We start from the raw sequence: 25,519 nt of genomic DNA, 5'->3' as shown, positions 1-25,519 counted from the left end.
CAGGAATCCACTACTCTAATGCCTGACCTCAACGCATCCCTTGAAGCCAAAATTCATCACATAGCCCCTTCCCCTTGTTTTTACTCTCTTAATCACTCTGATCCCTGACCTTAACACTAGCATTAAAATGCTCTTTTTAACCCTAGGAAACTGCCTGAGAGACCTAAACAAAACCCTAAACCACAAAGCTTGTCCATACCCTAAACACAGACCTGATACCCACATAAGAATACCAAAACATTCCCATTCAAACTTTGCTTAATCTTTAACCCAGTAAGGTGGGCCCTAGTCCCTAGTCATATACATGAACACCTAACACCCAAAACCCCTGTTCCTGTGCATTAACCTCCTCACCTTCAGCCCCTCTACTAAGCCTTAACTTTAGGCCCGTCATCCCTTGGGACAGGGCAGGAACCATGAGGTTGCTCTGCAGTCATGGCACTCAAAGCTGAATGTGAGGGGCCATGGATCTCATCAGATTGTGGGCCACAAGGAGGAGACAGGGGAGAATGCTCTGATGAGCTCAGCTCTGCCTCAGGAAGTCCTGCACCAGCAGGAGCAATGTGACTGTGGCAGTGACGGTAAGGTCACTTCTGTCCCTGCAGAAGATAGGGCAGCAGCAGGAACATGTCACAGAAAGGGACTGAGAGGTCACTTCTGTCTGTAGGTGGCAGGTCACCCTTGACTTAGAGCTGGGATCGGTACTTTTCGGCTGACATCTGCCAGTGGCCCTGGTAGGCCAGCAAAAGGCACCTGGCTGGCATGCTGACTGTGGGATCCCCTCTGCCTACATACCCAGGAGGACCCATGCAGAAAGAAGGCCCACATATGGGTTGTCCTGTCCCTTCTGCTTGAGTCCATGACTGGACAGCAGCAGGCCCATGGCTTGGAAGATGCTGGTGCGGTGACTTCTGTCTGGTTGGCTGACAGGCCGCAAGGAGCCTGATGGATTGGGATGCCTACTTTAGGAGGGGGTTCCACCCTGATGGAGCTTTCTTTTGTAGTAGAAAAGAGTAGGAGAGAAAAAACTGCCACAAAGTGCACTTTGGAATGTTGGTGCTGGCCACGAGGAGGAAGAACTGTCCCTCAGAGTGTTGTGCTGCGTTGCCAGAGGTCACCCAAAGAGCGTCTGTGATCAGAGCATGGCTTTGTGTGAGAAGGAGCAGCTGGGGAGGGTTGATGAGACACTGGTGAAATGATGGAAATGCTGGGATGAGAGCAAGGTGGTGAACAGAGACGGGTGTCTACAGTCCTCAAAGAAATAGGTGAAAGTCATCAAAGTCAACAAAGTGCTCTGCCGGGCACTGCCCAGCCCAGCCCGGCCCCTGCCCACCTCTCCCCACCACCCTGCCCTCTCTCCAGCCCAGCCCAGCCCAGCAGCCCAGGCTGGGCTGGCCCCAGGGCAATGCCCTCCACAGGCTGCTGCAGGGCTCTGGGCACGGCCACCCCAGCCCCAGCCCCTCACAAGGCACCGCAGCTGCTGGGACAAAGTGTGGTGGTTTTACTCAGGTGGGCAGCCGAGCTCCACCACAACCGCTCTCTCACTGCCCCTCTCCTCAAAGAGGAAGGGGGAGAAAATACAACACAGAGAACTCGAGGTTTGAGATGAGAAAGGTTTAATTAAATGGAAAGGGAATGGGGAGGAAAAAAAAAAAAAAAAACGAAACAAAAGAAACAATCAGTCCGCGCGGGAGCACGGAGAGAGGGAAAAAAAAATTATTCTCTACTTCCCATCAACGAGCGGTGTTCAGCCACGTCCTGGGAAGCAGGGCCTGAGGGTCCGAGCCACGGCTGCGCTCGCGTCAGGCAGCACCCTGGGGTGTCACCAAGTGACGTCACAATGGGTGCCCACCCAGCCCAGGCGCGTGTCACAGTGGCACCCATTGTGACGTCACTTGGTGACACCCCAGGGCTCCGCCTTATAAGAGCGCAGCCGTGGCTCGGACCCTCAGTGTCGGTGCACGGCAGTGACGGACAGGGCAGGAGCACAGGGCCTTCGAGGAGTCCCCGAGCATAGCCCACGTCCCACAATGCCGCAACCGCCCGCCCGGAGGAGATGCCGGTTTCTCCTTGTGAGCTCTCCCACTCCAAAGGCTGCTTCTGAAGGGGATGAGGAGGGAGGCATGCCCCCCAGGCAGCCCAGGCTGGCCTGGCAGGAGACCTGGTCTTCTAGGGGCAGCAACCGGCCAGCAGAGGACAGCTTGCTGGCAGAGGACAGCACCCCAGTCGAGGCCTTTTTCCCGGAAGAGGACAGCAGCCTGGCAGAGGCCATTTTGCTGGCAGAGGCCATTGCTCAGGCAGCGGGCAGCAGCCAGGTAGAGGAGAGCCAGGACGACGTACAGTGGCTGGATCCCAGTGAGTCAGGGTCTTCGGGATGGGGTGGGGAGGGTTGGGGACACAGAGACCCCTGCCTGACTCCAGGACTCCTTCCCTGGGTAAAGCGGCGCTTGGGCTGACGGGGCCGAGCTTCCTCCGCAGCACCACAGAATGCCAGGACGCTTTGGGCTGGGGGGGACCTCGGCGATCACGATGCTTCCCCCCAGCCCAGGCTGCCCAAAGCCCACCCAGCCTGGCCGTGGGCAGTGCCAGGGAGGGGGCACCGCAGCCTGCGCCAAGGCCTCACTGCCCTGGGCGTGAAGGAGAGAAATCCCTGCCTGTCCGAAAGAAACCTGCCCTCTTTGAGGTTAAGGCCGTCACCCCTTGTCCTGTCGCTGCAGTCCATGATGAAGATCCCCCCCCAGCTTTCCTGGAGGCCCCTTTGGGCACGGGGAGGCCGCAGCGAGGTCCCCCCGCAGCCTTCTCCAGGCTCCACAAGCCCAGCTCCCTCAGCCTCTCTTCCCAGCGGAGCTGCTGCAGTCTCTGGGCATCCCCGCGGCCTCCCCACGGCCTTCTGGGGCTGGGGCCCTTCCTCTCCTCACCCCTGCATTCAGCCCCTCTCTGCAGCACTCTTTGCTTTCCTCCTTTCCAGGTAATATATGGAAACTGTGCAGAGACAAGGCCGTGGAATTCATCAGGGCGTATGTCAGAGGCACAGAAAAGGTAATGGCAGCCGCTTGCATCACAGCTGTGCTCCTGGCGCTGCCCTCCAGGGGTCCCACACAGCCCCAGACCCCTCAAGGCTTTGGTCCTGCTGGCCGTGGGTGTCCCCCTAATGCTCTGTTGGTGTCTTTGTGGCTGCCAGGACGACGAGGAGCAGAAGATGCTGTTCCTCAGCAAAATCTGCGATCTGTGCAGATGTGTCACAGAGAGGGGTGTGCCAATGAACTTGCATGACTTCTGCTGCCAAACTAACCTGGTGGAGAACATCATGGTGAGAGGATGCGCAGCGGGTTGGGGAAGGGGCAAGGCCCCCCGGCACCAGCCCCCTGGGAGGCGAGGGCTGGGGCAGCGCTGGCTCTGCTGCTGCTGGGTGCCGGCGGCTCCAAGGTCTCATCCTGCTTGTGCTCTGCAGGCGCTGCTGGAAAAGGAGCCCATGGACAGCTTGCGCACAGCATTCCGGCAGAAGGCCATGGAGACTGTCGCCCTCCTCAGGTGCGTGCCCAGCCCCTGGTGGCAATGTCCTGGTGGCCCTGAAGCTGGCAGGGAGGCTGCCCGTCCCTCCCAGGGATGCCTGGCCAAGGGAGGTCCGTGTCCTCCTTCATAAGCCTCGAGGCACTGCGTCCAACAGGCTCCTCTCTCTCTTTTCTTCAGCAAGACCGTGCCAATAGTACTGCATGGCAAAAAGGAGAGACTCCTGCGTGTGTGCTGTAAGAGCATCTTCTTTCTGCCTCCCGAGTCAGATGTGCCAGAGACAGAAAGAGCGCTCTTCACTGAGGTATGTGCTGGGTGAGGTACCGGCACCCCCAGTCCTGCTGAGCTGCTGCCTTGCTTCCCCGTGCTGACACAACCAGAGACCAGTGCAGGGCCGGGGCCCAGATTTGCTTTCCCAGCCTCGCCCCTTTCCCGACCTGATCTTGTGCTGCAGGAGGTCTGCACACAGTGGCTTTTTAGCCCCAAAGACACCCCTGAACTTCAGAGGGGCTCAGAGCCAGCTCCTGGGGGTGAGGAGGGCCACAGAAATAATTCGATGCTCTTCTGTCCTCCCTGCAGACTATGAAAGCCATGGACACCATGCTGGCGGCCTTCGTACGCAACTGTCCCAACACCAGTGTCAGCATAGAGTTGGAGAATATCTTGGAGGTTTGGCATTTGCAAAGAACTTCCAAAGAATCCTCTCAGGTCTCATTTGCAGACCACTGTCAACCCAGCAACTTCTCTCCTCGCAGGCGCTGCTGGACTTTGCCCTCTCCAAAGACCCAGCTGTGTGTGAGAGAGCTGTGAGGATGATTGAGAGGCTGAGTGCTTTCATCCTCTTGTATTTTGAGGCCGAGGTAAGGCACAACGAACCCTTCACCCTTTCCTGCATCCCAGAGCATCCTGCCACTCAGGGGTGCCTGTGAGGCAAGCCTCGATGCACGTGAGTGCCTCAGAACCGTGAATCGAGGGTCTTCGTCCCTCCTTCGCCCCTGCTCTTCCCTTCCCAGGCCGTGCTCTCTCAGGGACCGGCTCTGCCTCCACTAAGCCCTTTGTCTCTCCTCCCTTCCTCACCCAGATCACAGATGACTATGAAAACTATAGCGATGATGATTCCAGAGAGCTCTACATCCCCATCCTGGGACAGCTGCTGGGCATCCTCTTCATTTTCACGGGTGACAAAATTTCCATCAGATTCACAGCTTTAGAAACTCTTTCTCACATATACAACATCATCAGAAAAGGAAGAGGTAAGAAGGTGTGGTGGGCAGCGTCCGTCTGCACACAAACATCTACTGATATGTCTACTTGTTTTCCCCGAGTTTAGTGGGGACTGTTAGTGTTAGGTTAGAGGTTGGACTCGATGATCTTGAGGTCTCTTCCAACCTAGACATTCTGTGATTCTGTGAGTATTGTGAAGGATTGTTTTTGTGCTTGGTGGAGGCTGCCCACGGAATTCTGCCAGGTTCCCTGGCCTCCTCTGCTCCTCACAGCAGCTTCCCGCAGCATTCTGGCTATCGTTTTCCGCAGAAGCTAGACGCTCACCTGCCGTCCAGGAGCAGTTCTCTGCTGCTGTCCTTCCCAACCCTCCCCAGATCACCTACCACGCTGTTTTGTGGTGTCCCCCAGTCTAAGCCATCAATCGATGAGCACTTCCCAAACGGCATCTTCCCCGAGGAGTGAACAGCAGAGCCAGCCGTGCATCACCAGGGATGGTGACGCCCTCCAGAATGCTCCCTGACTGTTTGCTCCCTGCCGTCTTAAAGGCAGGTGTCAGGGGGCTTCCTGCACATCCTGACCCCGAGCAGAAGGGGGTCTGTGACACGCTGCTACCCCCACGGCACCCAACGCCATTGCTTCTCCTCCTTCTGCATCATCCCTGAGGTCCCTCTTGCTCCCAGCACTCCTCACCTTGTGCTTTACATCCCTGCCCACCACTCTCCTCGCCGTGGGTCCGAGCCTCCCTCCTCAGCCATTCCTAGTGAAAGTGCTTTTCACCATTTGGCAAGCTTGTTGGCAAAGATGCTCTTCCCTACTGACTCTTCGCTGTTTCCCCCTGTTTAGAATGCATATTGAGAGCGGACATGGTAAATTATGCAGTGAGACACAAGAAATTGGAGTATGCAAAACTTCCATTTTCTATAACATCAACTCCGTGTGAAATTGCCAAGGTAATGAGCTCTGGCCTTGCTGGGGATCTTGTCCGCAGCATCAGCAGGCATCTCGTGTGAGCAAAGGGGTCCAGAACCGGTGGGGCTGGCACGGCCTCACTCGCCCTGCTGAGAGGGTTCCTCTTGTCCCCAGGCTGGGGCTATGCGAAGGCTGCTCCCCTGTGTCCCGGCAGCAGCTCCAGCCCTCCTGGCCACCAGCAAGCCCTGGTTACCTGCAGGGCCAGCACTCTGGCCCCATATGCCCCATCCTCACCCCTTCCCCCGAGGGCCCTCTCTCCAGAGCTGCCCTTGCTGCTCAGCTAAGCAGCACCCTTGGGACACTCAGTGAGGCATGTCTTCGCTCCTCCTTCTTCCCACAGGGGTTTGGAGGATACCTCTTCCCTGCTGAGAGGCTGCACATCATCCTCACAGCCCTGGAAGCTTTACCAGACTCCAGCATCCATGACAAGCAGGGGGCCTGCAGCGTGCTGGACGCAGCCTTGGAGGTCCCTTTCTACTGGCTGAAAGATGTAAGTGGCCTGTGGCCATGGCCCTGCCCATGAGCTCTTCCAGGCGTGGTTCCTCTCTCCTTCCCTGCCTCCCTCGCACATCGGGGTCTCTTGGGCTCCAGAAGCCACCTGAAGCCAGCAGAGAGCAATGGAAGGGGCCAAAGTTTGAGTGGCAGCTGTGGCAATGGCTGCTGTCTGCTGGCAACACCATTCCCACTTTGTCCCCCAAGGTGCCAAAGATCATGGAGTGCATCAGGAGAAACCTGGGCAGCATCCACACGGCATCGGCGCGGCAGTGCCTGGACTCCCTGCTTCTCCAGATGACCAACATGATGCCCAGGGACGAAGCCAAGAACTTGCTGCAGTTCTCTCCGCCACGTGACAGGTCCTGGCCTTAACATCCTTGAGGGCTTGTTCCGCGTCGGGAGATGCACCTGGAGACTCTCTGCTTGCCACACCAATGGCAAAGGGCAGGACATCCCCAAGGAGCACAGCCCTCCTTCCCACCAATGTGTTCCAGCCCTACTGGGCCAGCCAGGGCTGCAGCAGCCCAGCTGTCCAAGGCAGCCCAGAGTCCCCCTGCCCCCAGGGAACACCAGCTCAGCCCCCTCCTGCCTGCCCAGGCTGGGCCCTCAGTGCTCCCCAAGTCACAGGGGCTGCAGGACAGCCTGGGTCCTCTGGGGCTGGCCCAGTTTGTGGCCCTGCGGCTGAGGCAGCCTCACTGACAGAGTATTCTGGGCTTGCAGCACTGACCTGGCCATGTGGGAGGTGATCCTGGCCATGCCGCAGACCTTGAAGAGGGTTTTAAACATCATGATGGAAGACTTGCCGCTGTGCCTGTGGTGCAAGGAAGTCACCGAAGACACGTGCATCCGTCGCTTGGCTGTGAGTTCCCAGATGAAACCTTGCTCCCAGCAGGGCTACGTGTGCCCCTTCAGGCACACAGGCACAGCCCTGTGCCCATCTACCCCCAAACTGCCAGCTCCCGCAGGACGTACGGACACATGGTCCCTGGGGCCGGCAAGCCCCCGTAGCTCCCCGCGCCTGGTGCCTCTTTGGTGCCAGCTGGCGCTGCCCCATCCCTGCCCAAAGGTGGGAGAAGAAGAGGCTGCAGGGAGCCCTGCAGGCCCTGCCAGGCTCTCACTGCTCTTTCTTGCAGATGCTGGGCCACAATCACATTTTTTTGGAGGACTTTGGTAACCCAGTGCACCTCCAGAGCTACCTGAGGCACCCAAGACCAGAGATGCGCTTGATGGTTCTGAAAGGGCTCTGCACCGTGTCAGAGAGCCCTGAGAAGGTGAGCGGGCCATCGTCAAGCAAAGCCATGTTGGCAGCCTGGGGCTTTGCTCTTCTGCCCTCCCGTCCCTCCCCGCTGCCAGGAAGCAAGGCAGGAGGCTGGTGCTCAGGAACCAGAGCCCTTTGCCCAGGGTGGTCTCTCACTGCCTCACGGAAGGGAAATGGTGTCTTTCCTACAGGCAAGGAAAATTCAGGTCGTGCTGCCAGACATCCTGGAGGCTCTGCAGGACACCAACACAGACGTGGTGCTGAAGGCCCTGCCTGTGCTGAGAAACGTGATGGCTCATGTGGAGAGGAGGGAGGCCAGTGGCCCGGCTCTGCAGCTGGCTGAGAAGCTCCTGCCACTCTTTGACCACGTAAGTGTGCTGCGGGAGCCCGAGCCCTCAGCTGGGCCCCCTGTAACGAGGGCTGCCCTTCAGCCCGGCCCTGTGGGCAGCACTCAGGCAGGGCCTTCCCAGTCTCCTCGTCAGCCCAGGCGCTGGGGAGCTCTGCTTGGGCATGGCTGGTGCGGCTGGTGGCGAAAGTGGGGTGGCTGGCGGGCAGCCTGCGATGGCAACCGATTGCGTTGCCCTTCACGGGCACCAGGCCTTGCAGCTGCCCCTGAGCAGCTCCTCTGGGAAGGATCCAGCGCTGAAGCATCTCACAGTGCTGGGAGCTCCCTTCACATCGGCCACGCTAATGCTGAAATTCCTCCTGTCCTCCTCCCTGCCAGGCGTCCAGCCAGGTGCAGGAGCACTCCATCTGCCTCTTCCAAGACGTGGTGGAGGCTGTGCTGTGGCAAACGAAGAAGGAAATGAAGAGGATGGTGCACAGGAGCCTTCTCCCACTCTACTTTCACATGAGAGACCAGAGTGAGAGCGTAGCAAAGGTACAGATCTCAGAGCTGAGCAGTTATGTGGGCAAGGGTGTGCTGATGCCACAGGGTTGCTCTGGGGGATCTCTGGCCGGCAGCATGAGCTGCCTCCGATGGTGGCAGTCCCGTGGCCTTGCCTTGGCCACTGAACCCAGTGCACGCTGCCCCCCACCACAGCCTCCCATAACGCGCTGGGAAAGGCTCGCAGCCCTGCCAAGAGGAGGGGACAGAGGGTCTCCTTCCCAAGGCTGTGCTGCTACCTCCCAACCTCTGCTGCTCCGCAGGCCTCTGGGGAAGCTCTCGTCGTGGCTGCAGAGTTTCTGCGACGCAAGGAGCTGAAGCGCTTCGTCCAGACAAAACAGACATGGAGGATCGGGGAGTGCTTGGTAAGGACCCAACTTGGTTTGCTCCAGCTGGGCAAACGCGCCCGGCCAGAGCCCGCTGCCTGCAGCCGCATCCTCGCTCCCTTCCTGCCAGCACAGAGCCCCAGGGGGCTCTTCTGGAGGCCCCTCTGACCTCCCTGCCCCCAGAATGCTGGAGGAGACCCTGGAGAGGGTGTTCAAGCCCCGTGACCCTGTGTTCTCTCTCTCTCCAGCTGCAGCAGGACAGAGGCAGAGTAGAAGAATACCTGCAGCAGAGCCAGCCCTACCTGCAGGCCACTCAGACCAACTTGCGACTTGAGGCCGTCAGATTCATTGGTGAGCCCAGCCCCTGGGTCCCTCTTGGGGCAGCCTTTGGCAGCCCCAGGCACTGCCCTGTTGCCCCCAGAGCCCCCCGACTGGGCCCTTGCTCCAGGGTGCAGGAGGGGGCACAGCCTGGCTGGCCAGGCCAGGGGCTGTGCTGCTGGGAGCGTGCTGGGGAGCGGGGCTCTGATGGGGTCTCTGTGTCTAGGTCTTGCTGCGCGCTACTGCAAGGACCAGAGCGAGGAGAAGCTGAATGAAATCCTCAGCGGTGAGTGAGGGCAGTGGGGGGTGTGCTAGGGCTGGGGGGACAGCGGCAGAGGCCCCCGTGCCTTGCCCTGCTCCAGGGAAATGCTTCGGGGCGGAGGAGCAATGCAGCCATAGGAACGAGGGAGAGGAGACGGGGTAGCCTGTGGTGTCAGGGAATGGCCTCCCAGCCTGGAGCTGGGCAGTGCCGCTGAAAGGGTTGAGTGTCCCTGAGGAAGAGTCAGGGGAAAGGGCAGTAAGGCTGACAGAAGGTGGGAGCCTGTTGTAGAGCACGCAACCAGGACGAAGAGGGAGATGAGACAGCCTACAAGCAGCTAGGAGCAGGGTCACGATTGCTAGCCCTTGCTCTCATGGGGAAGCACAATAGCGAGAGGAAAGAGTCCAGGAGATTCCTGGAGTGTGTGAATCCTCCCAAGGGATGGAGGCAGGTGGTGAGGGAACCAGCTTGTGAAGGTGCCCCACTTGACCTGTGGTGCGCAGGTGGGGAAGGACTGGTGGCTGCATTTGGGACATTGCTGAGCAGCAGCTTTCAACGGATTCCTTTGTCCCTCCTGCTCCTCCTGGCCTGGGGAAGAGTCGAGTGGGGCTGGCATGCTCTGCAGGGGATGCCTGGGGATCTCTGCAAGGAGTGGGTTTTCATCTCTGCTCTTCTTTCTTTTGCAGTCCTCCAGCCTTCAGAGAAAGACCCGGAACCCATGGTCCGTTCCCTGGCAGTTGAAACCACCGTGAATCTGACGTCAAGGCATAAGGCAATGTCAGGACGGAGATTTCCACTGCCGTGTTGCCGCTAGCCCCGCAGCAGTCCTCAAAAGAGCAATATATATTTTAATAGAACTAGGTTGTTGTCTCGTTATTCCAGCAGCTCCTTCACAGTGACTCGGTGCCATGACGCTGAGCTAACTTGGAGGCCACCAAGGACCCTGAGAAGTTCCCTCTGTTCCCCTGAGAAGGCAACTTCCTTGTGAGGGGAACAGAGGGCCCTATTTGTTAGCCTGACCCTACCCGTAGGGAAGTCTGCTGCCTCCCTGGGGCTAGGGTCATGGACGTTGCCAGAAAGCTTCCCAACCTGGTTTTCCCCTCTGATTACTATCGTCTTTTGATAGTCCAGGCCGGCAGTGATACTACTGAAGATAGAAGCCTGAAGACTATCGAGCGGGACTTTAGGGGACTGGGACGGGTAGTGGATGGAGTGGGAGTTCAGGTGGTGTTTTTGTCCACCCCTACAGTGGCAGGGAGGGGTACAGAGAGGACTCACGACTCACTGGGATCCAGCAACTGCAACTCCTTCTTGCTGTCCTCTGTCAAACCTCTGTTCTCTACCACTAAGCTGTCCTCTGCTGGTCTCCTGTCCTCTGCCAGGCTGCTGTCCTCTACCGGGCTGCTGCCCTTTGACAGCAAGCTGTCCTCTGCTGGGCTTCTGTCCTCTGCCGGCAAAATGTCCTCTACCGGGGTGCTGTCCTCTGCCAGCAAGCTGTCCTCTGCTGGCCGGTTGCTGCCCTCAGAAGACCAGGTCTCCTGCCAGGCCAGCCTGGGCTGCCTGGGGGGCATGCCTCCCTCCTCATCAGATTCAGAAGGAGCCTCTGGAGTGGGAGAGTTCTCAAATAGAAAACGGAGGCTCCTTCGGGCAGGCGTGGGCTATGCTCGGGGACTCCTCGAAGGCCCAGTGCTCCTGCCCTGTCCGTCACTGCCGTGCACCGACGCTGAGGGTCCGAGCCACAGCTGCAGTCATATAAGGCGGACCCCTGGGGTGTCACCAAGGGAGGTCACCAAGGGTCCCATGTGACACGTGCCTGGGCTGGATGGGCCCCACCGGGCGCTGTAAGTTCGTGGGCGACACCAAGCTGGGCAAGGGGATCTGGACAGGCTGGATCAACGGGCCGCATCCAGCTGCGTGGCATTCAAGGCCAAATGCTGGGTTCCACACTTGGAATCATACAATATCCTGAGTTGGAAGGGGGCAGACCTGAAGGGATGAAAGACACGGTCTCCCGATGCCTCTTGAGCAGAAGGCCTTTATTGCCATTTTTCTCTGCTACATATACTTTCCCCGTAACCACATGCGCTGTCCACGCGCCCGAATCAGTCGTACAATTCATTAGAGACCCTCAGCCACGCGCCTCAAGCCAGCCAGCAATTGACCACTGCGCAAAGCTCATCTTTAATGCTGTAGCCAAGTTAATTTATCTCCACCTTGTTCAAGTTTTTGTTACTAATGCCTAGTAAAAAAAGGGGCTTTAGGGCTTTGGGGCGACTACTTAAAGGATCAGGGGAACAGGTTGTGTTTGCCTCTGTCCTTCCGATAGGGGGGATCGATGCTGACAAGCAGACTCATCACATTAACACGTAGCTTCGGGACTGGTGCAACTGGTAGAACTTTGGGCTTGCTGATCATGGGAGGGTCTATGTGACACTGGCCTGCTACCACCAGATGAGATGCGCCTCCCTGTAGTGGTTTTACCTGGCAAGGTTTTGGTAGCACGGGGCCATAGGAGTGGCTTTTGTGAGAAGGATCTGGAAGCTGCCCCATGTTTGCTAAGGGCCCCTCTGCTGACCAGAGCTGAGCCAATAAGTCACAGAATCACAGAATTTCTAGGTTGGAAGAGACCTCAAGATCATCGAGTCCAACCTCTGACCTAACGCCAACAGTCCCCACTAAACCATATCCCTAAGCTCTACATCTAAACGTCTTTTAAAGACTTCCAGGGATGGTGACTCCACCACTTCCCTGGGCAGCCTGTTCCAGTGTCTAACAACCCTTTCGGTAAAGAAGTTCTTCCTAAGATCCAACCTAAAACTCCCCTGGCGCAACTTTAGCCCATTCCTCCTCATCCTGTCATCAGGCACGTGGGAGAACAGGCCAACCCCCACCTCACTACAGCCTCCTTTAAGGTATCTGTAAAGAGCGATAAGGTCGCCCCTGAGCCTCCTCTTCTCCAGGCTGAACAAGCCCAGCTCCCTCAGCCGCTCCTCATAGGACTTGCTCTCCAGGCCCCTCACCAGCTTCGTCGCCCTTCTCTGGACCCGCTCAAGCACCTCGATGTCCTTCTTGTAGCGAGGGACCCAAAACTGAACACAGTACTCGAGGTGCGGCCTCACCAGAGCCGAGTACAGCCCCCCGTAGCCACCCATAGCCCCCCGTAGCCCCCAATAGCCCCCCATAGCACCCTAGAGCCCCCTATAGCCCCCCTAGCCCCATATAGCCCCCTGTAGCCCCCCGCAGCCCCCTATAGCTCCCCGCCGCCCCCCCCCACCCCCCCCAATTCTCCCTCCACCCCCCCTTATCCCGCTCCTCACGTTCCGGTCCACGATGTCCCGGCCCTGGCTGGCCAAGCTGCTGCCGTAGGCGGCGGCCAGGCTGGACACGGGCTCGGCCAGGAAGGCGGCGGCGGGGGGGGGCAGGCGGGATGCGGAGGACGCCGGGGGGGCCGCCGGGGGGGCCCCGTAGGCCCGGGCCGGGCCGTGGGGGGGGGGGGCGGCCCCGCCGCTGGTGTCGTCGAAGAGCGGCCGCGGCTCCGCCATCCGCGGAGGGGCCGGGCCCGGGCCGCGGCGCTTGGGGGCTGCGGGGAGAGGAGAGGGGGGGTCAGGGGGGGTCGGGGGGGGTCGGGGGAGGGGGGGGGCGCCGGGGAGTCCGCACCGAGCCCCGCCGCCGCTCCCGGGGGCTCCATGGCGCTTCCGCTTCCGGTCACGTGAGGAGCGCGGGAGGAAGCTGTTGGCGGAGCGGCGGGGCGGGGCCGGAAGTGGCGGTTGCCATGGGGACGGGCGCGCGGGGCCGTGACGTCAGCAAGGGTGTGATGTCAGCAAGGCCACCGTGCCACCAAGGTGATGACGTCACCAAGGCCACCACGTCACCAAAGCCATGATGGCAACCAAAGCCATGACGTCACCAAGGCCACCATGTCCCCAGGGCCACCACGTCCCCATAGCCCCCATGGCCCCATAGCCCCCACGGCCCCATATCCACCATGTCCCCAGCGCCATCTTATCCCCAAGGCCACCACGTCCCCAAGGCCACACGGTGGCCGTGGTGGCCCTAGGGCTGTCCCTGAGGTGTCGTGGCCATTTCCTGGCCACGGCGGCCATCTTGTCCCCAAGGCCACCACGTCCCCAGGGCTACCACTTCCCCAAGACCACCATGTCCCCAGATCCACCACATCCCTGTTGCCACCACATCTCCGTGGCCACCACATCCCCAAGGCCACACGGTGGCCGTGGTGGCCCTAGGGCTGTCCCTGAGGTGTCGTGGCCATTTCCTGGCTACGGCGGCCATCTTGTCCCCAAGGCCACCATGTCCCCATGGCCACCACATCCCCATGGCCACCATGTCTCCGTGGCCACCATGTCCCCAGGATGACCATGTCCCCATATCCACCATGTCCCCATGGCCACCACGTCCCCAAGGCCACACGGTGGCCCAGGGGGGGCTGCTGCTGCTGGGCACCCTGGGGCTCTGGGTGCTGGAGGGGGGGGCGCGGACCCTCGGGACCCCCCCCGGGACCCTCAACGCCTCCGGGACCCCGCGGTGGGACCTGGCCTCCGCCTTCTTCTTCTCCACCACCCTGCTCACCACTGTGGGTAAGGAGCCCCCCCGCCCCCAAATCGGGACCCCCCCTCCGAATTGGGACCCTCCTAAAGAACCCCATGGGCACCAGGACCCCCCCAAGGGCATTGAGACCCCCGGGACCCCCATGAACCCCAGGACCCCCATGAGCACCAATTCCCCCAGGACGCCTCTGAGCACCAGGCCCCCCCGGGACCCCCCCAAGAACACCGGGACCCCCATGAACACCAGGACCCCCGTGGGCACCAGGACCCTCCATGGCCCCCCATAGGCACCGAGCCCCCTGAGAACCTCAGGACCCCCATGGGTTTTGGGACCCCCTTTAGCACTGGGACCCCCAGGCCCCCCCCCAGCCCCACCAGGACCCCCCCAGCCCACAGAGCCCCCCAGTTCGCCCAGGACCCCCATCACCACCAAGCCCCCAACCTCCCCCCACCACCCCCAGGGGTCCCCCCTCCCCTTTCACTTACCGGGGGGGGTCCCCCCCCTAAATTTCCCTCCCCCCCCCAGGCTACGGCCCCGTGGCCCCCCTGTCCCCGGGGGGCAAAGCCTTCTGCTTGGCCTACGCGGCGCTGGGCGTCCCCTTCACGGTGTTGACGTTGGCGGTGGTGGCCCGGTGGCTTTCGGTGCCGGTCACCCGGTGGCCCCGGCGCTACCTGAGGACGCGGTGGGGTTGGAGCCCCCGGGGGGCCGCCGGGCTCCATTTGGGGCTGCTGGCGGTGGCGGTGGCGGGGGGCTTCGTGCTGCTGCCTGCCGCCGCCCTGTGGGCCCTGGGGGGCTCCGGGAGCTTCTTGGACGCCGTCTTCTTCTGCGGCATGGCCGTCACCACCGTGGGGCTGGGGGACGCGGCGGGGGCACCGGAGGGGCAGCCCCCGCGCCACCTCTACCGGGTGGCCTTGGCCGGTGAGCGGGGGCGGGGGGTTGGGGGGGGGCGTTGGGGTGGGGGGCGTTGGGGTTTGGGGATCTGGGGTTGGGGTTATGTGGGGGTTGGGGCTATGTGGTTGGGGTCTTCTTGGTGGGGGGGGTCTTCATTGGGGTGGGGTCTTTATGGTGGTGGGGTCTTCATGGTTGGGGTCTTCATGGTTGGTGTCTCCATGGTTGGGGTTTAGGTGGTTGGGGTCCTCATGGTTGGGGTCTTCATGGTGGTTGGATCTTCGTGGTTGGGGGTCTTCATGGTTGGGTTCTCCATGGTGGTTGGGGTCTTCATGGTTGGGGTCTTTATGGTTGGGGTCTTCATGGTTGGGGTCTTCATGGTTGGGGTCTCCATGGTTGGGGTTTAGATGGTTGGGGTCTTCATGGTTGGGGTCTTTATGGTTGGGGTCTTCATGGTTGGGGTCTTCGTGGTTGGGGTCTTCGTGGTTGGGGGACTTCATGGTTGGGGTCTCTATGGTGGTTGGGTTCTCCATGGTTGGGGTCTCCGTGGTTGGGGTTTAGATGGTTGGGGTCTTCATGGTTGGGGTCTTTATGGTTGGGGTCTTCATGGTTGGGGTCTTCATGGTTGGGGTCTCCATGGTTGGGGTTTAGATGGTTGGGGTCTTCATGGTTGGGATCTTCGTGGTTGGGGTCTTCGTGGTTGGGGTCTCCATTGGGGTGGTGTCTTTATGGTGGTTGGGTCTCCATGGTTGGGGTCTCCATGGTGGTTGGGTCTCCACTGGGGCGCGGTCTCCATTGGGGTGGGGTCTTCATGGTTGGGGTCTTCGTGGTTGGGGTCTTCGTGGTTGGGGGACTTCATGGTTGGGGTCTCTATGGTGGTTGGGTTCTCCATGGTTGGGGTCTCCGTGGTTGGGGTCTCCATTGGGGTGGGGTCTTTCTGGTGGTGTCTTTATGGTGGTTGGGGTCTTCATGGTTGGGGTCTCCATGGTGGTTGGGTCTCCATTGGGGTGGGGTCTTCATGGTGGCGGGGTCTTCATGGATGGGGTCACCATGGCGGATTGGGTCTTCATTGGGGGGGGGTCTCCATGGGGATCTCTCCATGGGGTGGGGGTCTCCACGGGGGGGTGGGGGTCTCTGACCGCTGTGTCCCCCCCCCCCAGCCTACCTGCTGCTGGGGGTGACGGCGGCGCTGCTGCTGCTGGCGGCCTTCCAGCAGCTGCTGGAGCTGCACGGGGTCAGCGCCGCGCTGCGCCCCCCCCCGGACCCCCCCGAGGAGGACGGGGGGCTGCTGGACGAGGGGGGGCAATAAACGGGGGGCTCGAAGCGCGACGGGCTCGCTGTGGTCACTGGGGGGGGTTGGGGGTCCCAGATGCATGGGGGGGGGGTCCCAGACACATGGGGGGGGTCCCAGACACATGGGGGGGGTCCCAGGTCCAATAGGGGGGTTCCCGGTCCCATTGGGGGGTCACAGACCCATGGGGGGGGGGGGTCACAGCACCATTGGGGTGGGGATCCTGATCCCATTGGGGGGGGTCCCCAAACCCATGGAGGGGTCCCAGACACATGGGGGGCTCCCAGTCCCATTGGGGGGGGCAGACACATTGAGGGGGGGAGCAGATACATGGGGGGGGTCCCAGTCCCACTGGGGGGGGTCCCAAACCCATAGAGGGGTCCCAGTCCCAAGTAGAGGGGTCCAGACTCATGAGGGGGGGGTCCCATTTGGGGTCCCAGTCCCTGTGACACCACAGCCCCCCCCCCACCCGACCCTATTAGGATGAAAGAACTCCCCCCCCCCCAGCTCATTTTATAGAAAACCTTTATTCTGTAAAAATTGGGGGGGAAGTGAGGGGGGGCTCACATGGACGGGGGGGGAGGGAGCGGGGGGCCGGGCACCCCCATGGGCACCCCCAGGAGCCCCCCCCCACCTCACCCCACAGCGGGCGGGGGGGGGATGCCGGACGGTGCCCCCCAGTGTCTCTCCATCCCCCCCCCCCCCCAGCTCCGATATATACAGACAATAAATACAGGGCCCCCCCCCCGGGATGGGGAGGGGGGGGCTCAGGCCGGGGGGCGCGCGGGGATGCAGCGGGGGGGTCCCTGCGCCGGGACAGAGCCGGGGGGGCAGAGGCAGCGGAAGGAGCCGGGGGTGTTGAGGCAGCGCCCCCCCCGGCACAGGGCGGCCTCCGAGCACTCGTCGAGGTCTGCGGGGAAAAGGGGGGGGGTCAGGGGGGGTCGGGGAGGGGGATTAAGGGGGGTTGGGGGGGATTTGGGGTGGGATTGGGGTGGGATTGGGGGGTTTTGGGGGGATTGGGGGAGATTGGGGGGGGAATGGGGTGGGATTTGGGGTGGGATTGGGGGGGGGGTTGGGGGGGATTGGGGTGGGATTGGGATTGGGGGGGATTGGGGTGGGATTGAGGGGGATTGGGATGGGATTGGGATGGGATTGGGGTGGGATTGGGGTGGGGTGGAATTGGGATTGTGTGGGTTTTGGGGTGGGATTGAGGGGGATGGGGATGGGATTGGGGTGGGATTTTGGTGGGGATTGGGATTGTGGGGGATTGGGATGGGATTGGGGTGGGATTGGGATTGGGGGGGATTTGGGGGGGGATTGGGGTAGGATTGGGGAGGATTTGGGGGGGATTTGAGGGGGGATTGGGGTGGGATTGGGGTTTGATTGGGATTGGGTAGGATTTGGGGTGGGATTGGGGTTGGGATTGGATTTGGGGTTAGACTGGGGTGGGGAGGGGTTGCGGATGGGATTGGGGTGAGATTTGGGATGGGATTGGGGTGGGATTAGGATGGGTTTGTGTTGGGATGGGAAGGGATTTGGGGTGGGACTGAGATTGGTTGGGATTTGGGGCGGGATTGGGATTTAGTTGGGATTTGGGGTGGGATTGGGATTGGATTTGGGGTCGGACTGGGGTGGGAAGGGGTTGCAGATGGGATTGGGGGGGGTGGGGATGGGATTGGGGTGGGATTGGGATTGGGGGTATGGAATGGGCATGGGATCGGGATTTGGGGTAGGATTGGGGTAGGATTGGGGTAGGATTTGGGGTTGGATTAGGGTGGGATTGGGGGTTGGATTAAAGTGGGATTGGGGATGGGATGGGGTGGGATTTGGTCTGGGACTGGGGTTTGGGATGGGATGGGATTGGGATGGGAACAGGCTGGGATTATGCCGGGATCAGGCCGGAATCAGGCCGGAATCAGGCCGGGATTAGGCCAGGATTAGGCTGGGATCAGGCCGGGATCAGGCCGGGATTAGGCCTGGATTATGCCAGATTAGGCCGGGACTAGGCCGGGATTATGAAGGAATTAGGACGGGATCAGGCCGGGATTATTCCGGGATCAGGCCGGGATTAGGCCGGATTAGGCCGGGATTATGCCGGGACTAGGCCGGATTAGGCCGGGATTAGGCCGGATTAGGCCGGATTAGGCTGGGATTAGGCCGGATTAGGCCGTATTATGCCGGGATTATGCCGGGACTAGGCCGGATTAGGCCGGATTAGGCCGGGACTAGGCCGGATTAGGCCGTATTATGCCGGGATTATGCCGGGACTAGGCCGGATTAGGCCGGATTAGGCCGGGATTATGCCGGAATCAGGCCGGGATTATGCCGGGACTAGGCCGGGACTAGGCCGGATTAGGCCGGATTAGGCCGGATTAGGCCGGGATTATGCCGGGACTAGGCCGGGACTAGGCCGGATTAGGCCGGATTAGGCCGGATTAGGCCGGGATTAGGCCGTGTCTCACCCACGCAGGCCACGCGTGCCGCGTCCAGCCGGTAGCCGGGGTCGCAGGCGCAGGTGAAGCCCTGGGGCACCCGCACGCAGTGCCCATGCTCGCAGCCGCTCAGCACCCCGCACAGCTCCGGCGGCAGCGCCTCGTCCCGGGGGTCTGCGGGGGGGGGTCCCCGTCAGCCCCCTCCCCATAAAAAAAACAAAATCCCCCCCCAAAACCCCTCAATCCCGCCCCCCCCCAAACTCACCATCCTCGCTGGCTCGCCCCGGCCGCTCGGCCACACCATGGGGCTGGAAGAGCCACGGGGGGGGGTCCTGGGGGGCGCTGGGGGGGCTGCGGGGCCGGGAGGAGCGGGGGGGGCCCCGGCGGGACCCCTCGAAATCCTCCAAGTCCTCGTAGCGGGGGGGGGCGGCGTAAAGGGCGTCCCCGCGGGGGTCGTAGCCCCCCCCCAGCCCATAGGGGTCGTAGTCGGCGCGCAGCCCCGGGGGGGGCAGGCGGGGGCCCGGACCCCCAAAGGGGAGGGGGCCGTAGGGCAGCCCGTAGTGGGGGGGGTATTCGGGGCCGTATTCGTAGGGGGGGCCCAGCCCCGGGCCGGGGGGGCGCAGGACGTTGCAGAGGAACTCGAAGTCATCTGGGGGGGGGGGGGGGGGGAGAAAAAAAAATGGGGGGGGGGCAGGTTGTGGGGTGGGGTCCTAAAAATTGGGGATGCTAAGGGGGGGGGTGTAAAGAGGTGGGGGGGGCACTGTTATATGGGGGGTACCCAAGGGGTCTCCATTAGGGGGGGGGCGTTGTGGGGTGGTGGGAGGGGTTCCCATTATTGGGGGGGGCAAAGGGGTCCCTGTTATGGGGGGGGTCCAAGGGGTCCCAATCATGGGGGGGGTGTCTAAGGGGGACCCACTCTGGGGGGTGCCCATGGGGTCCCCATTATGGGGGTCTGGGGGGGGTCCCTATTGCTGGGGTAGGAGGGGGGCAGGGTGGGGGTCCCCCTGTGTGGGGTCTTGGGGACATGGGGACATGGGGACATGGGTATAGGGGATGGGGGGGTCGTGGGCATGGGAGGGGGCATGGGGACGTGGGCATGGGGGGGGGGACAGGGACATGGGGGGACATGGGGACACAGGGATGTGAGGCTATAGGGCCTTAGGGACATGGGGACATGGGGACGAGGGGACAAGGGGCCGTAGGGGACACGGGTGCATGGCAACATGAGGCTATGGGGCCACGTGGCTGTGGGGTCATAGGGACGTGGGGACATGGGGACACGGGGACATGGGGACACAGTGAGGTGGGGACATGGGGAGGTGATGTGGGATGTGGGGAGACAATGGGGGACACTGGGATGAAGGGATGTGGGACATGGGGACATGGGGACACGGGGATATGGTGACGTGGGACAGGGGGATGTGGGACAAGGGGAGGCGACGTGGGACATGGGGACACAGGGACACGGGGATTTGGGGACATGGGGGATACAGCGCCATGGGGGTATGGGGACACAGGACGTGGGGACACGGTGACGTGGGACATCAGGATGTGGGACATGGGGACACGGGGACACGGGGATTTGGGGACATGGGGGATACAGCGCCATGGGGGTATGGGGACACAGGACGTGGGGACACGGTGACGTGGGACATCAGGATGTGGGACATGGGGACACGGGGGGGGCATCAGGGGACAGTGCCGGGACACGGGGATGGGGGGCCACGGGGACATAGGGCAGGGATATGGGGACACGTGGGGACAGGGCGACACGGGGGGGGTGACGGTGACACGGGGGGGGTGACAGGGGGTGGCCTCACCCATGGCGCGGGTGTCGTTGGTGACGCAGCGGCGCTGGGAGCCGTCCAGCACCAGGGGGGGGGCGCAGGAGCAGAAGTAGGAGCCCACCGTGTTGACGCAGCGGCCCCCGATGCACGGCTCCGCGTCCTCGTCCTGGCACTCGTCGTTATCTGGGGGGGGGGCGGTGGTGGTCGGCAAGGGGGTGGGGGGCACGGGGGGGGGGGCTGGAAGGGGGCTCGGGGGGCTGGAAGGGTGCTCGGGGGGCTGAGGGCAGGGTGCTTGGGGTGCGAGTAGGGTGCTCGGGGTGCAGACAGGGTGCAGGCAGGGTGCTGAGGGTGCAGGGAGGGTGCACTCAGGGCACAAGTTGGGTGCTCAGGGTGCAGGTATTGTGCAGGGAGGGTGCACTCAGAGCACAATTAGGGTGCTCAGGGTGCAGGTAGGGCACGCTCAGGGTGCTCAGGGTGCTGGCTGGGTGCTGGAAGGGTGTGGGCAGGGTGCTCAGGGTGTGAGCTGGGTGCAGGCAGGGTGCTCAGGGTGCAGTCAGGGTGCAAGTAGGGTGCTCAGGGTGCAGGTAGAGCGCACTCAGGGCACAAGTTGGGTGCTCAGGGTGCAAAGAGGGTGCTCAGGGTGCAGCCAGGGTGCACTCAGAGCACAATTAGGGTGCTCAGGGTGCAGGCAGGGTGCTGGCAGGGCACAAGTTGGGTGCTCAGGGTGCAAGTAGGGTGCACTCAGGGCATAAGTTGGGTGCTCAGGGTGCTGGCTGGGTGCTGGCAGGGTGCTCAGGGTGCAGGCAGGGTGCAAGTAGGGTGCTCAGGGTGCTGGCAGGGTGCTGGAAGGGTGTGGGCAGGGTGCTCTCAGGGTGTGAGCTGGGTGCAGGCAGGGTGCTCAGGGTGCTGGCAGGGTGCAAGTAGGGTGCTCAGGGTGCAGGTAGAGCGCACTCAGGGCATAAGTTGGGTGCTCAGGGTGCAGACAGGGCACGCTCAGGGTGCTCAGGATGCAAGTTGGGTGCTCAGGGTGCTGGCTGGGTGCAGGCAGGGTGCTCAGGGTGCAGGTAGGGTGCTGGCAGGGCACAAGTTGGGTGCTCAGGGTGCAAAGAGGGTGCTCAGGGTGCAGCCAGGGTGCTCTTAGGGTGCTTTCTGGGTACAGGTTGTGTGCTCAGGGTGCAGGTAGGGAGCTCAGCGTGCTGGCTGGGTGCTCAGGGTGCTCTCAGGGTGCAAGTAGGGTGCAGGCAGGGTGCAAGTAGGGCGCACTCAGGGCACAATTAGGGTGCTCAGGGTGCAGGTAGGGCGCACTCAGGGTGCAGTCAGGGCACAAGTCGGGTGCTCAGGGTGCTCAGGGTGCAGGCAGGGTGCACCCAGGGCACAATTAGGGTGCTGAGGTCAGGGTGCTGGGGGTGCTGGGGGTGCTGGGGGTGCTGGCAGGGTGCTCAGGGTGCTGAGGGCAGGGTGCTCAAGGTGCGAGTAGGGTGCTCGGGGTGCACAGGGTGCTCTTAGGGTGCAGTCAGGGTGCAAGTAGGGTGCTCTCAGGGTGCAGGCAGGGTGCTCAGGGTGCTCAGGATGCAAGTAGGGTGCTCAGGGTGCAGGCAGGGTGCACCCAGGGCACAAGTAGGGTGCTGGGGGTGCTGAGGTCAGGGTGCTGGGGGTGCTGGGGGGGTGCTGGGGGGGTGCTGGGGGTGCTGGGTGCTCACCCACGCACTGCAGGTGCTCCTGCTCGTAGTAGTAGCCGCTGGGGCAGTAGCAGCTGAAGCCGGGGGCGGTGTTGATGCAGACCCCCCCCCCGGCACAGCTGCGGCGCGAACACCCGGCACTCGTCCACATCTGGGGGGTAAGGGGGTAAGGGGGGGGGCGACGTCAGGGGGAGGGTCCTCGGAATTGGGGGGGGCACCCCCGAAACGGGGGAGCCCCTATATAGGAGGGGAACCCCAAAATAGGGGGGGTATTGCCCCAAAATAGGCGGGATGCACCCAAAAGGGGAGGGGCGTAACCCCACAAAATAGGGGGGGCATCCCCAAATTGAGGGGGCACCCTGAAAAATGGGGACATCCCCAAAATGGGAGGGGTGAGTCCCCCAAATGGGGGCCATTCCCAAATTAGGGGGGGTGAGTCCCCAAAATGGGGGGCATCCCATAAATGGGGGAGCCCCAAAACAGGGGTGGCATCCCCAAAATGGGGGGGCATCCCCAACATTGGGGAACCGCTAAATACAGGGGGGAGCCCCTGAGTAGGGGGGGGAGTCCCTAAACGGAGGGAGCCCCCAAATGGGGGGGGCCCCATTGCTGTGCCCCCCCCGCGGCCGCACTGACCTGCTGCTGAGCCCTGGGGCCCCGTGGTCTGGCCGGTCCCGTGGGGGCAGAGGGCTCGGTGCTCGGCTTGGGGGGGGGGACAGAGGTGTCACCCCCCCTGCACCTTGGCACCATCCTGACCCCATCCCCAGCCCATCCCTGTCCCCATCCACACCCCGATCCCAATCCCATCCCATCCCAGTCCTAATCCCTGGCAATACCCACCCCAATCCCAATCCCTTTACAATCCCATCCCCATCCCCATCCCAAATCCCATCACCACCCCAAACCCATCCCAATCCCTTCCCACCCCAATCCCAGTCCCATCCTCATCCCATCCCCATCCCATCCCCATTCCATCCCAGTCCCAATCCCAATCTATCTCAATCCCATCACCAACCCCATCCCAATTCCATCTCCACCCCCCCAATCCTATCCCAATCCCATCCCAATCCTAATCCTATCTCCATCCCAATCCCATCCCATCCCAGTCCCAATTGCAACTCCAATCCCATCGCCATCCCATCCCATCCCAAATCGCATCCCATCCCACTCCACTCCAATCCCAATCCCATCCCATCCCATCCCAGTCCTATCCCCATCCCTTCCCATCCCAGTCCCAATCCCCATCCCCATCCCCATCCCCATCCCCATCCCCATCCCCATCCCCATCCCCATCCCCATCCCCATCCCTATCCCCGTCCCCATCCCCAATCCCAATCCCCATCCCCAATCCCACTCCCACCCCAATCCCTTCCCACCCCATGCCATCCCCAATCCCCTCCCCCCCCCATAGCGTCCCCATGTCCCCACCGGTTCCAGGCGTGGGGCACGGCCTCGGGGGGGGGCAGCGGACCCCCCAGGCGCCCCCCACGCTGCAGCAGCACTGCTGCCGGCTGACGTTGGGCGCCAGCACCCCGCAGGCGGGGCTGAAGCACGCCGCCAAGCCCGGGGGGGCTTCCACGGCTCCGGGGGGGGCCGGAGGAGTGGGGTCGCTGGGGGGGGTCCCCCGCACGTCCCCGTCACCGGATCGAACTCGTGCCCCCCGTCGGGGCAGAGGCAGAGGAAGGAGCCGTCCACGTTCTCGCAGCGCGCCGCCCCGCACACCCCCGGCAGCGTCGCGCACTCGTCCACGTCTGGGGGGGAAACACGAAGGGGGGGGGCTCAGTGTCACTCTGGGTGTCCCCCCCCTGCTGTCCCCGCTGTCCCCGTACCCTGGCAGTGGTGGCCGTGCCGGGCGGCCTCGTAGCCCTGGTGGCAGGCGCACTGGAAGGAGCCGGGGAGGTTGTGGCAGGCGGCGTGGGGGCCGCAGCGGGACCCCCCCTCGGCGCACTCGTCCTCGTCTGCAAGCGGGGAGGTGACGTTTTTTTGGGGGGAGGGGGCGGTGGGGACATTGGGGGGGGGAGCGTGGAGCCGTCCCCCAAAAGCTCAGCCCCATGGGGGGGTCCCCACTGTCCCCCGATGGTCCCTGCTCTCCGTCTCCATCCTGACCCCATGGAGAAGCCCCCCTGCACCTCGACCCCATTGGCTTGTCCCCAGTGGCCCCATTGGCTTGTCCCCAATGTCCCCCATCGTTTTGTCCCCATTATCTCCCGTGGTGTTGTCCCTGATGTCCCCTGCTGCCCATCCCCATCCTGACCCCATAGAGAAGTCCCCCTGCACCTCGACCCCATTGGCTTGTCCCCAGCATCCCCGTTGTTTTTTCCATGTCCCCCATAGCTTTGTCCCTATTGTGCCCCATTGGCTTGTCCCTGATGTCCCCCATGCCATGGCCCCTCAGGGTCCCCTCAGCCTCTCCGTACCCCCATCCCCATCCCCGTGCCCCAGTCCCTGTCCCCATGGCCCCATCCCCGTCCCCATGGCCCCATCCCCGTCCCCATGGCCCTGTCCCCATCCCCATGGCCCCATCCCCATCCCCATGGCCCCATCCCCGTTCCCATGGCCCCATCCCCATCCCCATGGCCCCATCCCCATCCCCATGGCCCCATCCCCATCCCCATGGCCTCATCCCCGTCCCCATGGCCCCATCCCCATCCCCATGGCCCCGTCCCCATCCCCATGGCTTCATCCCCGTCCCCATGGCCCCATCCCCATCCCCATGGCCCTGTCCCCGTCCCTATGGCCCCATACCCTCACACCCCCCGCCGTCCCGGGGCCGGTAGCCGGGCTGGCAGGGGGGCACGCAGCGGTAGGATCCGGGCAGGTTCTCGCAGCGCTCGGCCCCACACAACTCGGCCCCATGCTCCTGGCACTCGTCCACATCTGCGGGGACACCGGGGGGACCCCAAGCATGGGGGGGGGACAAGGTGGGGTGGGGGATGATGGGGACCACGGCCCCGGGCAGGATGAGCCCCGTGCGCATCACAGCCCTGTGTGCGGGTTCCCATCCCTGTCCCAGTCCCCATCCTCGTCCCGTTCTGGTCCCTGGACCTGTCTCCATTCCCATCCCATCCCCAACCCCATCCCAATCTCACCCTAATCCCATCCCAATCCCACCCCCTATTTTCATCCATTATTGGTCTCCATCTCCATCCCCATCCCAATCCTGTTCCAATCCCACCCCCATCCCCATTCCAAACCCATTCCATCCCCATCCCAGTCCCAGTCCCAGTCCCAGTCCCAGTCCCAGTCTCAGTCCCAGTCTCAGTCCCAGTCGCAGTCGCAGTCCCAGTCCCAGTCCCAGTCCCAGTCTCAGTCCCAGTCCCAGTCCCAGTCCCAGTCCCAGTCCCAGTCCCTATTTTCATCCATTATTAGTCTCCATTTCCATCCCCACCCCAATCCCATCCCCATCCCATCCCATCCCATCCCAACCCATCCCATCCCCACCCCAATCCCCTCCCATCCCCCTCCCATCCCCATCCCAATCTCACCCCAATCCCATCCCCTCCCATCCCCACCCCAATCCCCTCCCATCCCCTCCCATCCCCATCCCCATCCCAGTCCCAGTCCCAGTCCCAGTCCCAGTCCCAGTCCCAGTCCCAGTCCCAGTCCCAGTCCCTATTTTCATCCATTATTA

Source organism: Anas platyrhynchos, chromosome 33 (genome assembly GCF_047663525.1).
Source record: "Anas platyrhynchos isolate ZD024472 breed Pekin duck chromosome 33, IASCAAS_PekinDuck_T2T, whole genome shotgun sequence".
In the NCBI taxonomy this organism is placed as follows: Eukaryota; Metazoa; Chordata; class Aves; order Anseriformes; family Anatidae; genus Anas; species Anas platyrhynchos.
Note: the sequence above shows the minus strand (reverse complement) of the source record.